This window comes from Lygodium microphyllum, chromosome 29 (genome assembly GCF_053477565.2).
Source record: "Lygodium microphyllum isolate KBCC chromosome 29, Lygodium_microphyllum_v1.1.10, whole genome shotgun sequence".
Classification (NCBI taxonomy): Eukaryota; Viridiplantae; Streptophyta; class Polypodiopsida; order Schizaeales; family Lygodiaceae; genus Lygodium; species Lygodium microphyllum.
In genome coordinates, this window is record NC_141163.1 from 54,968,763 (window position 1) to 54,981,290 (window position 12,528).

Genomic DNA, 12,528 nt, shown 5'->3' on the forward strand with positions numbered 1-12,528 from the left:
CTTCTACCCACTGCTTCAGTTCTTGCCATAGCATTGGATGCTACCTAAGCAGATCTCCTAAGCTTAGAGTCACTAGGGTGGTCACTAGTAATGTAAGAAGATTGCTAGCTACTTACTTTTCTCCTAGTCCTGTGGTCCTTGGCCAATGGCCTTGACTGGTTTGTTGGCCCATAGTATTTAAATTCCATCCAAGCAGCGCTACTTGTGGTGTAGTTGCATCTCTTAATTTTGGTCGTGGGCGTGAATCTGGTGTGCTTACACTTAAGAGATCATTGATCTCATCCTCCAAGATGGGCTTAGCATCCTTTAGTGTTCCTGGGTTGCTTTCACCCACTCCTTCACTTTTTCTGTGGCCTCTAGTTGGCGCTTTGGGTTGGGATACTCCCTACCTTAGCACTCCCCTTCTTAGCAATCTTTGGAGCAGATTTTTCTACCTCTAGGTCTATGACCTTCTTTCCAACAGGAAATGTTGTAGCACTCTTGGTTTTAAGTGTGACCTTTGCATCGGTCTTCTTTTTTCTTTGTCTACGGATCTTCTTTCAATCGAGGCTACGTCTAAGTTGCTAAGCCCTAGCAGTGATATGCCGGCCTACTTTGTCTGCACTCAGATTATGACATGCAATGGGATGGGGGTGGCCTTGCCGTCAAGTTTTTTGACATTAAACAATCCCAATGGGACTAATCGCATGATTGTCGAGCTACTGGATGGCTTTTGTCTAGGGCAATCGACAAAGAGATGTGTGATTCCACACTCAGTACATCTAAAATCAGCCTTGTCTCAATTGGCTTGTTCCCTTTCAGGGCAGTGTGAAGAGATGTGTCCTGGATGACCGCAAGTCTTAGCTCTTGGGTCTGCCATCCTAAGCCTCTTCCTCTACCTCTACCTAGCAACATCACTAGTATTGATCGATAATCCATGAGGATTGGATTTTCCTCTTTGTCATACGAGATGTAAGGGTTCACATAGGGCTCGTCATCATTTGGCTCCTCCATATAGTGGACTAGAATGTCACTCGATGGTTATGAAAGGTCCAGAGGTGGATGAGGTATGCCTGTGGAATTTATCTCCATCCTAGGAATTGCTGGTTTAGCGTCATTAGGTGCCAAGAGAGCCAATGGGGCTCCCCTCCCAAAGAAATTTGGCATCCTATTCCCTAGGGAAGGCTAGTTGTAAGGGTTGTGAGTATGGGCGTCTCCTCGGCAGTCTGCAATGCATGGCATCGTGGTCGAACCCAATGCAATTGGCACATGGTCATGACCTAGGGTCCTAACACTTAGTTGGCACGTCATTTCAGTCACAATACATGCATTGGACGTGTGGGCGTGTAGGTCTCATCATCATCTCTTGTAGCCTTGCTAACTCCATCTTCATTTCTGCTAGCTCTTGGCTTTGGTCAATATTGTTTCTCTTGTCTTGGCTACTTGGAACTGATTGTTCACTAGATGTGGTTGCCCTTTCTAAGGTTCTAGAGCTAGCCTCATCTTGGTTTGAGCTCCTGGAGCTCCTCTCCTTGAGCTAGCCATCCACTCTTATGGCCTCTTCAAAGACCCTAGTTAGCGCGTCTCACTGCAAGCTTGAGTTACTAGCCAAGGCCTTATAGAGTTCCTCACTTTGTATTCCATTAATAAAGACCGTGGACACCGCTCTTTCCGTGGATCATTCATTTGTCGAGATTCTCTTAAAGAGACTCCTCACATCGATCACATAATCCCTAATATCTTCCTATCTCTTTGTTTCACGTTCATGAGTCGTATGATCAAATTATTCGAGTACCCAACCTCTAAGAATCTCTTAATGAAAAGGTGTGGGAGCTCTCGCTCAACCGCCAAGACCCACGGACTGCTTATTGTTTCAAGCATTCCAAGCCGAGCACTAATGGCTACCTCTCACATAGCCAACACGCCATCCATCCATATAGGTGAAGTGAGCTTACCTCCATGCCCAATCGAGTTACCTCCTCTCCCAATCACTCCGATAGCTCCACGATCCAAGTACAAGCTTCAAGCAAGCTCCATTTTCAAGCTCCACGCTTCAAGCTCCATTGCCGTGAGCAAGACAAGAGAAGAGAAGAGAAAAGAAGAAGAGAGGAGAAGATGGAGAGCTTCTTCTCCCTGGTCCCCACCCTCACACACTCACTCCCGCATACTCTCACACTCCCTCTCAAGCACAAGCTCAAGCAAGAATGAAGAAGAAGAAGAAGAAGAAGAAGAAGAAGAAGAAGAAGAAGAAGAAGAACCACTTTTAGCCGCACACAAGAATAAGCTTCTCATTCACTTTTCAACTTTATATACAAAACCCTAAATCCCTTTTGGGCGATCATCCCCTTATCTCCTTTTTCACATGGCCAGTCGTGGCCTATGCCCTTTTTCCCATTGTCCTCCTATCTTCCTAGCTTCCTTCCTCTCGCTCATCTACCTTTACAATTTGCATGGGTGAGAGCCCGACGCTCTTTAAAAATAAATCCTAGTGTGCCTTACGCTCTTTTACACGAGTATTAACTTGCGCTTCTCTTGTGCGCCTTTCTCCTTGATTTAGGACTTTTCTGCACTTCTTGCGTTTCCAGATTCTTCTTGGTGCGCCTTCACCTTCCGTTTCGCTTTTGCCTTGGCCTTGTCTTCTGCTTCAGATTTTCCGGATTTTTCACCTTTGTTCATTTGAGGGTTAACAAGAGGTTATTGAGATGGTTGAAATTGTTACATTCTCTACAGCATCTAAGCTGGTGTACCAAGTCCTTCCCTCATCATTTAAGCATACTTTGAAGGCTTGCGAGCTCTGGGTGAGATTGGTGAGGTCGTTGGCCTCATAGACTAGCTTAAACTGCTCTACGAAGCTATAGGGAGAATCGTCATCGTTCAACTAGTACTTGTCTAATGGCTTATCAACAACATGGATTTTTTACAGGCTCTTGGAGCCCTAGTTGACTCCTAATCCTACGAGCAATGAGTTTGCCGGTGCTAATGTACTCTCCTCTATTAATATGTTATATAATAGTCGCTTCATGAGAAGCTCCCTCAGTGTAAGGTCTCCTTCTAGCTCTCTCTCTCTCTCTCTCTCTCTCTCTCTAATGATGTCAGTCCCTAGTGATGTGTTTGTTTGATCAAGTCGAGATTCACGTCCCTAATGATGTCAGTCCTTGATGCGTCTAACTCATGTGTTGTGTCTTTTTGCTTGGTCCTACCCTTGGGGTTCTCGATCACTCAACTAAGTTTAAGGGTCTTCTCCTACTGGTGTGGGTTCATTTGAATTGTTAAGTTTGCATGTGTTCCTTGTTATTTACAAACAGTCCTCAATTAACGTTCACTCTGTGTGTGTGCGTGCTCTTTTCCGTACATGATGCAAAATCACACTTTCAGCTTTTCTTCAAGTGCACTTCAAGTGTAGAAAAGCAATGTGGGGTGCAATGCAAAATGGTAAATGCAGCTTCAACACTCCCATCTACGTTCTCAGCCTAATAGGGCTTTAAGCTCTGTCATGCTAGCCACTCTCACTGGTCTCTAGGGTATTTGTTGTGTCATTCCATTCAGTCAAGGGTCTAATTGAGGGTCTATGGCTCAGTTTGATGCTCTTAGCAGGGTGGACAGCTAGCAAGTTAGTTAGCATCATTGCTAGATCTACAATTTGCTTATTCTCTCATTTCTTGCGCCAGAAAGGTGTTCTGTTCATCTCTATCACTCTAAGGGGTCGTTGGCTATAGTCTAGGTCAGTCAGGGTCAGAAAGTGTCAATTCAAGCAAAATCTAAATTCGATGGGTTGGTTTGAATTGTAGGGTCCGAGTGTCAGATTTGGCCCATCCGAGGCCAAGTGGACCAAGTGACAATTGGGCTGAATCAGCTAGACCGAATGGCTGAAAATGCATGGGCCAAATGCCATGTGGCAAGGTGGGCCAAGTGTCTAAACGTTCGATTTCAAGTGGTGCTGAATATGGTGGTCCGAGTGGGTGTGGCCAAGTGGGCCAAATATTAGTAGGCCAAGGACCGATTTTGGGGTTCGGCCCAAAGTGGCCATCCAAGTCTGTGACTCAGATAGGTCGAGTGCGATGGCGCGTGGCAACAACAAAGACGATTTTCAATTCATTTGCGTGATCTATAGCACACTAGGTGGCAAGCACTTCCAAAATAGATCAATGGACAAAGGTTAAGGTCTGTATATACCTGACGTGCTTGAAAAAATCTCGTAGAGACTAATCAATTAGTCGCAAGGAATGGGTCTCTCCAAGCTCTCTCTCTCTCTCTCTCTCTCTCTCTCTCTCTCTCTCTCTCTCTCAATGCTACTATTGCAAATGAGCTTGTCCCTTCATCTCTTGGGTTTTAAACCCTTGCCCAACTGACCTCTCCAATCACTCCCCTTGCGACATTAACACATCTAAGCGCTCTTTTTTTCTATTTTTCCTCATTTTGTGCCCTATTTGGGCATGTTTTACAACAACAATCCTAAACCTTTTTGCTTCGACTTCTCGATCCTATCCTAGTCTAAATGCAACAAAAATAAGAACCCAAATACTGAAATGATTCCTCCTACTTATCATCAAAAAACGAAAATACTTACTTGTTATAAAGATTAAAATCCCAAAATATCCTACCTATCTCAAGCTCCGGTTCAAGGATGAAATCCTTACTTCATTGCTCAATTTAAGGCATGCAAGTGCTCAAGCTTGAATCTGTTGGTCCCAACAATGGAACTAAAATGTAAAGGGAGCTCAACCGCCAAGACCCACGGATCGCTTATTTCTTCAAGCATTTCAAGGGAGCACAAATGGCTATCTCTCACCTAGCCGACGTGCCTTCGATCCTACCAGGGTGTAGTGAGCTTACCTTGATGCCCGAATGAGTAGCCTCCTCCCTCAAGCAAGCCAGTAGCTCCACGATTCATGATGTGAGCTAAAGCATCCTCAAGCCTCCACCTCCAAGCTCCATCCTCCATAGCCACGTGCGAGACAAGAGAAGAGAAGGGAAGAGAAGAAGAAAAGAGGAGATGATGGAGAGCTTCTTCTCCAAGATCCATCACCCTCACACACTCACTCCCTCACACTCTCACACTCCCTCTGTCAAGCAGACACAAGCAAGCAAGAAGGAGAGAAGAATTCAAGAATAAGAGTCCACTTTAGCCACACATCAAAAAATGAGCTTCTCATTCACTTTTGAGTTTATATACAAAACCCTTATCCCTTTGGGCACCCATCCCTTTTACATGACCGGTCATTGTGGTAAGAGCCCATTTTTCCTATTCCCTCTAGTTGCCCTTTCTCTTTACCTATGCACGTCTACCCTTTACAATTTGCACAAGAGGGAGCCTGGCACTCTTTTACAAAATTTTTAGGGGTGCCTTGCATTTAAAAATGTGCTTTTGCCTTTGACTTAGCTTTTGAGGCTACCCTTGCGCCTTTGGCCATTTCCCTTCCCACTTCTTCCTTTGTGTTCGCATTTGGAGTTTTCTTGGACTTCTTTTTCTCCATCTTGAACTAGGTTTAACCCAAAGCTTTTTTAATCCACTCCAGTTTAGCCTTAACATTAATATTTTTTACTTTTTTACAAACTAATTTAATCATTAGTCTAACTAAAATAACTGATATATTAACCAATTAACCTCCTAACTCCCTTACTAAATTAACTAACCCATACTAACCATATTCCATCACCTAAAAAAGATGAACATCAACTCTACTCCATAACCACCACTCACCTAAAAGGTGATCATCACATCCACTCCATCACCTCTGCTAACCCAAAAGGTGATCATCACGTAAACTTTAACATCTCCATTGATTCAAAAGTTAATCCATCCCATTAACTCCATTAATCCCAAAAGGTAATCCAATTGACCTTTACTAATCCATAGATCACCTCTATTGCTTGACAAACCACCTTAATTGAGCTAAAACAACATAATTTGTGCTTAACCAATCCAATCCAAGTGGTCACCTCAGTTGGATTCCTTATTCACATCAAGAGTAACTTTTCATCAATTTTTTGCAATTGGGTACAAAACTTGCATAGTGTAGACCACTCCTAGGTGTAATGGTTGACATTATCTAGTCTAGACACCCTCAAAGCAACTCACTTTTAGCCTCCAACTAGTTTGAAAAATTCAAAATGTACACAAGGGTACACCCAAGTCAATCAACTATTGCATTCCAATATTGCATTATGACTTGAACCTAGAGTAATTGTCTAATTTTTGTAGCCTATTTATTTAAGGAACTAAAATTGCATCTTTCATACAACTAGACTCGTATTTTAATTGATACTTGTCAAAAAGAGTAGAAAATGTTAGGATACTAGCCAAAGGAACCTTGACCTTGAGGTTAGTCATTACGACCAAAGACCATTTCACTTGACTTTTAGGACTCAAAAACCACTTATCATAGAGTTAGAGGACTAAAACATCTTACTCAAGGAAAATATTGAGACCATACATATCAAGGAGCCACTTTCCCTAAAAGAGATCGATCCTAAAAATTTGACCTATACCCACAAATAGGGGGAATCTAGTTTCTCACCTTATCCCTTAACCAAAACTACACCCAAAGGACGCACAATCTCCAAGACCATACCAAGAATCAACTGAGTCAATTGAATACCCATTGAGCTTTGAAATATTTTAAAAATTCATAGTAGGAGTGCTATATAATACTCTTTACAAACACAAAGTGGTGACCTAAGATTGTTGACTTAAACTTTGGATTAAGAGTAATTAAGAGGATTAAGCACCAAAAAAATAGTTGGGGAAAGGAAATGAAGTTGAGCAAAAATGTTAAAAGGAGGAGCCAAGAAATAAGGCCAAAGATCTAAAAACCAAACCAAGAATACTGAGAAATAAATAACAAAAAAACAAATAACTAAGATTTACCACTGCTCTTAAAAGAGCCAAATACATTTGCAAGTGAGCCTTAGTGATATCAAACCATTGAAAGAAACTTTAGAAGAAAACCCTAATGCCAAGAAACAAAAGAAATCGTGCGATCATGCGAAATGTTTCACCAAATTCAAAACAAAGGATAGAATAGTGGTGTTGCTGGGAGCTAAATAGTAAGGGCATGCTAGTAAACCAATAGAAGGTCCAACGAAAGTCAAAGAAGTCGACTTAGTTAAGGTGAGAAACCCTAACCAATGTTCATTGTTGATGACCTAATTGAGGATGAGGAGACTAACCTCATAACCCTTTTACGAGATTTCAAGGATGTGTTTGCCTAATCACTTGAGGAGCTCAAGGGAGTAGACCCCAACATCATTACTCGCATAATATTCCCATGGTCACAGATGTGGTCCTAGACAAATAGCAGCCATATGCTATGAATTCGAAGCATGCACACATTGTCAAAGAAGACATTGACAAATTATTAAATGTTGGATTCATTTACAAAATAGAGCGCACAGACTAGGTGTCACCAATTGTGATAGTGCTAAAGAAATATGAAAAAATTCGAGTATGTATGAATTACAAGAAAGTAAATGCAACAATAAAGAGAGACAACTATCCATTTCCATACACTGAGTGCATGCTAGAGAGAGTCGTAGAAAAGTAAGCTTATAGCTTCCTCAATGGATTCTCGGGCTATAATCAAGTTCAAGTCCATTCTGATGACATGCATAAAATGGCATTTGTTAGTGAATGGGTTGTATTTGTGTATATAGTGATGCCATTTGGATTGATGAGTACTCTTGCCACTTTTGAATGCCTAATGTGCAAAATATTCAAAGACATGCTCTCCAAATGGTTGGAAGTGTTCATACCAACTAGGCTAAACATCTTGAAAAACTTTGAGCAGTCTTCGAATACTGTAGGCAATAGGGTCTCTCCATGAACCCCCTTAAAGTGCCAATTTTGGGTAAAACATAGATGCATCTTAGGGCATGTGGTTTTAAAGAATGGCATTGCTACTGAAATTTCCAAAGTCCAAGTCATTATTGATCTACCACCACTGACAAACTACAAGGGAGTTTGATGCTTCCTTGACCACACAGGATATTATCAATATTGTGTTGAACTATGCACTCATTGCATAGCCACTTTACAAATAGTTGATTGTATTCGAGTGGACTGAGGAATGCCAACATGCTTATGAAGAACTGGAAAAGGCTTTTACTACTGCACCAATCCTACAAGCCCCAAACTGGAGCGTAACCTTCCACTTTCACATTGATGCTTTGAAATTCTCCGTGGGAGTAGATTTGTGCCAAGCTAGAGAACATTATTTGGATTATCTTGTGAGTTTTGCCAACCACCAACTCATGGATATGAAAATGAATTATTCCACCACAAAGAGAAAAGGATTAGCTATGGTGTTTTTTGTGAAAAAGTTTTGATACCATTTACTAGCGACCCCTTTTACTTTCTTTGTGGACCATCAAGATCTGTTGTATCTTGTGAACAATCCATACACTATAAGGTGCATAGATAGATGGTTATTGCTTCTCATTGAATTTGACTTCTTAGTGGTTGTGTGAAAGGGAGAACATAATTACATGATTGATTATCTTTCTTGCATTCTTAACAGGGAGAACACTGAAGAGGGCATCCTGGATAACCTACCAAACACTCATTTGTTTGGGATTTTGAAAGATGAAGACCTTTTTAAGATTGATATCACTCCTTATTGGGCAGATGATGTTGTTAAGATATTAGAAAAATGAATATCAAATAGATTGATAGAAAAACCCAGACTATGTTACTTCATGATCAAAGCATAGCCATATTAGTTGATTACATGATAATTATATCGCTCAAGCTAGGTTGGGTTGCTAAGACACTATGTTTGCAAACATGAGATGCATGAAGGCTTAATAGAAGCACACGCCGGAATTGCAGGAGGCCATTTTGATGGAGACTCCATTGCTCAGAAAATATTGCAATCCTAGTTGTGATGGCCTACCTTGTTTTGCGATGCTGCAAGGTTTGTAAAGCATTATGATGAGTACCAATGCACTAAAATTCCAATTTTAAAAAAATAGAATGAAGCTTGACCTAGTAATAGTAAGGCAACCTTTTGAAAAATGGGGATTTGATTTTGTCAGATATATAAGCCCTACAACGCAATACTCTTAGGCAAGATATATCATTGTTACCACAAATTATCTGACCAAATGGGCAGAAGCTAGAGCTACCACAAAGAATGGCACAAGGACCACAACCAAATTCTTATGGGAATAGATGATCTCTCAATTCAACTATCCAATTGAGATAGTAATTGACCAAGGCACCCACTTCATTAATGACATGATCATTGTCCATCTTTATGATTATTCACAAAAAATCTTCCCCCTATTATTCCCAAGACAATGTCTAGGCAAAGTCCACAAACAAAACATTGATCAATGTCATGACCAAAATTGTCTCAGCTTCTCAGAGTGATTGGGACAATAAACTCATGGCTGCTCTATGGGCATATTGGATAGCCTATAAAACAGTAATAGCCAAATACCCTTTAGATTGACATACAACATAGGCATGATCATGCCTATAGAATTCTTTGTTCCATGTCTAAGAATAGTTGTCCAAGAAATATGGGACGGATAAGCAACATAGACTAACCACTTTCTTGAGTTAGAGCAACTTTCTAAAATATGATTACTAGCTATTCATTGCTCATTTGTGAAATAGTGTGATTGAAGGCCTATTTTGAAAAACATGTCAAGCAATGAGATTTTGACAAGGGCATGTACTCCATTAAGGGGCACAAGCAAAAAATGAAATTAAGAGGTCTAGGTTCGTTCCGTGTGCATGCCATTAGCAAAATTAGTAATGTTGAACTCAAGATGCTTAGTAGCGAAGGGATAAGCTTTTTTAATGGCAATTGAATCAAAAATATTATCCCCCAACACACCCTCTACATGAAGTCCCCATGGCACCACCATCGATTGCTATATAAGCAATTAACATCACTGACCTAGACCCTAAGGTTGAATGCCCCATACTTATAGCTTATTTGAGTATCACCCTAACTGCAAAGACATCTCGCCACATCACTGCTCTGATTGAAAAAGGTGCTGATTATGATGACCAGCTAGGAATTGGACAACTATTACTCATGCCTACAACGATAAAAGTAAATCCATATGGGGAATCTTCTTATTAAGGAAATGTCAAATCACCTTAATCATCGAGACTAAAATTCTATCTGCCATCTTCTTTGTGTTGCCTAATGCCAAAGGAATTGGTAAGGAGATACTATTGGAATGCCGGTTAAATGCCTCACTAAGTATGTAGTCACTCTCGAGCTATAAAATATCCATTTGGAGCTACCCAATCCAAGATTATCTCAACTTTCAGCAAGGATACTAATGCCTCAATGGAGAAGGAAGTACCACTGATGCTCCCCATAAACCCCAAATTACCCCTTTAAAAAAGCAATGATGCTCTCCTCAATGAGTTGCCCAAATCTTAGGTAGCCCATGATAGGCTGGCTAGTCTGATATATCCTTCCAATAGGAACCATCAACACTGGGTACTGAAACTTAATAAGTAAAGTCAAGGTGCCCACTCACACACTCGTCCTCAGCATGGACCAACCCCTAACCAACTATGGTGGCAATGCAAATGATATGCCCCAAATCCAAGTTAGCAGGTTCCTAAAGCCTTGCTCAAATCACAAGGCTACTATGCTAGCAATAAGCTCATCTAGTTGCTAAAGATCACACACAAAACTACCCTAATATCCCCATACATAAAATCTTGGGATGCCAAGCCTCCACGACCCAACAAACAACTACCATGACTACCCTTATCCAATCACAGTCCTCAAGTTGAGCCTATAAAGAGTGTAGCCTCTAAACCCTAGCAACTAACTTGCAAACAATCATGATTTAATGAGTTGCTAGAACCCCATCAAATGATTGACTGACCTCACCCATGCGAAAACATCGAAGACTGTCCATATTATACCCCAATCTCATTCACCAAACCAAAACTACTCAATGGATGGAAGACCTCTACCTATGCCTAAAAGGACCCTTAATTCAATGCCTACACCAAGCAAAGCCAAGTGTTAGCATTGCTCAATCAAATCAACCACAAAAAACCAAATGCTCCACTCGGACTTAGACTGTCTTTTGAGACACAACCCCTCTTGGAACTAGCTGTCAACATGGCTACAGATACTCGCAATGACATCATCAAATGTATTCAATAGCTTGATAACACTTTTACTCTATTTGCTCATAGCTACGAATGGCTTGATACAGGCCTCCTTAATGAAAATACTACAAATGATGTGAAACCTCTACCATGCTCATGGAAAGAATATGAGCTCATCTTTGCTAAGGCTACTTCAATCACCAAGAAGCTTATTGCAACTCAAGTTTCATGAGAGTGGGCCTTAAAAGGAAGGTTAATCACCTCCTTCAAATGAAGCTAGCAATGGTTTACTCTATGAGTGTAACAGAAAAGAGAGGGATGTAAAATCATGATGAACACAGAGCAATTGCATGCCATTAAAATGCCAAAGTATGATTCTACCTATGTTGCCCTCACATCCTTCCAAATACTTACTCTCACCCATAAACGCATGCTAGAAGATAATGTGATGTTACATCCGTACATTGATTGAGTCCTTAGCGAGGAAGATCTTCATATTGCTAGTCGGGGGGGTTGATTCAAGAAACCTCCTTTTTTTACAGATGTTCTAACCTATTTTACCCATATCAATATCCGTCCCCACAATATATGGACCATTATGGTGCCATGGAATACAATCTCCACTTTTATGACTGGTGGTTGCAAACTTAGTTGTTATGACTCTTTGTGCAATCCTAGAAGTATTGCCATCATGTGGAAGGAGGAGGAATTTGAATAAATTTATTTTGTGAAATTGAACACTTTTTGAATATTTTTGAATCATTTCTTAACTTTTTTTATGTGCAAAATTTTCATTTAGTGAGAGTGAAGCCTTAATGCAAAGATTTTAGATTTCTTTTGTGTTTATGCAAGTTCTTAAGCTTTTTTTTTCCTAATAAGTTGTACATATAGATTTCGTTCTTCATAAATTCAGTACTTGAAAACTCACCACACAATGTTGTTAAACCTTGACTATGGCATGACAAGGAGACAAAGCTACATGTGAAAGGATGTCTAAGTCCCAAACACTATTCTCCAAAGTTGAACATGGTGACTACAAGCTCAATACAGAAGTTAAAGGATATCACCACTTGTGATACAAATATATTCGCAACCTAAAAGAAGTGTTTGCCAAAAATCCATATGCTACAGAATTAATAGACCAATGTGAATTGCACGAGTACATGGAGAATTTTGAAGGGGAGATAAATTATGAGCAATGCGCAGAATTTCTCATGACCTATGATCTTGATAGGCATGGTGGATTAATTACAATGGACAACAACCATGGGTATCACAAAAAGGTTGAGATTATCTTAAACCAATGGTGGTGGACAAAGCTTTGGGCCTACCAAATAAGCAAGAGAAGTGACCAAAGACAGACGTCTATGCAATGCTAGGGATAGGCAAGCTAAAGGTTTTCACCAATGATGCATCAGCTTGGAGGACATCCTAGATCCCTCCATTCAGATTCAAGC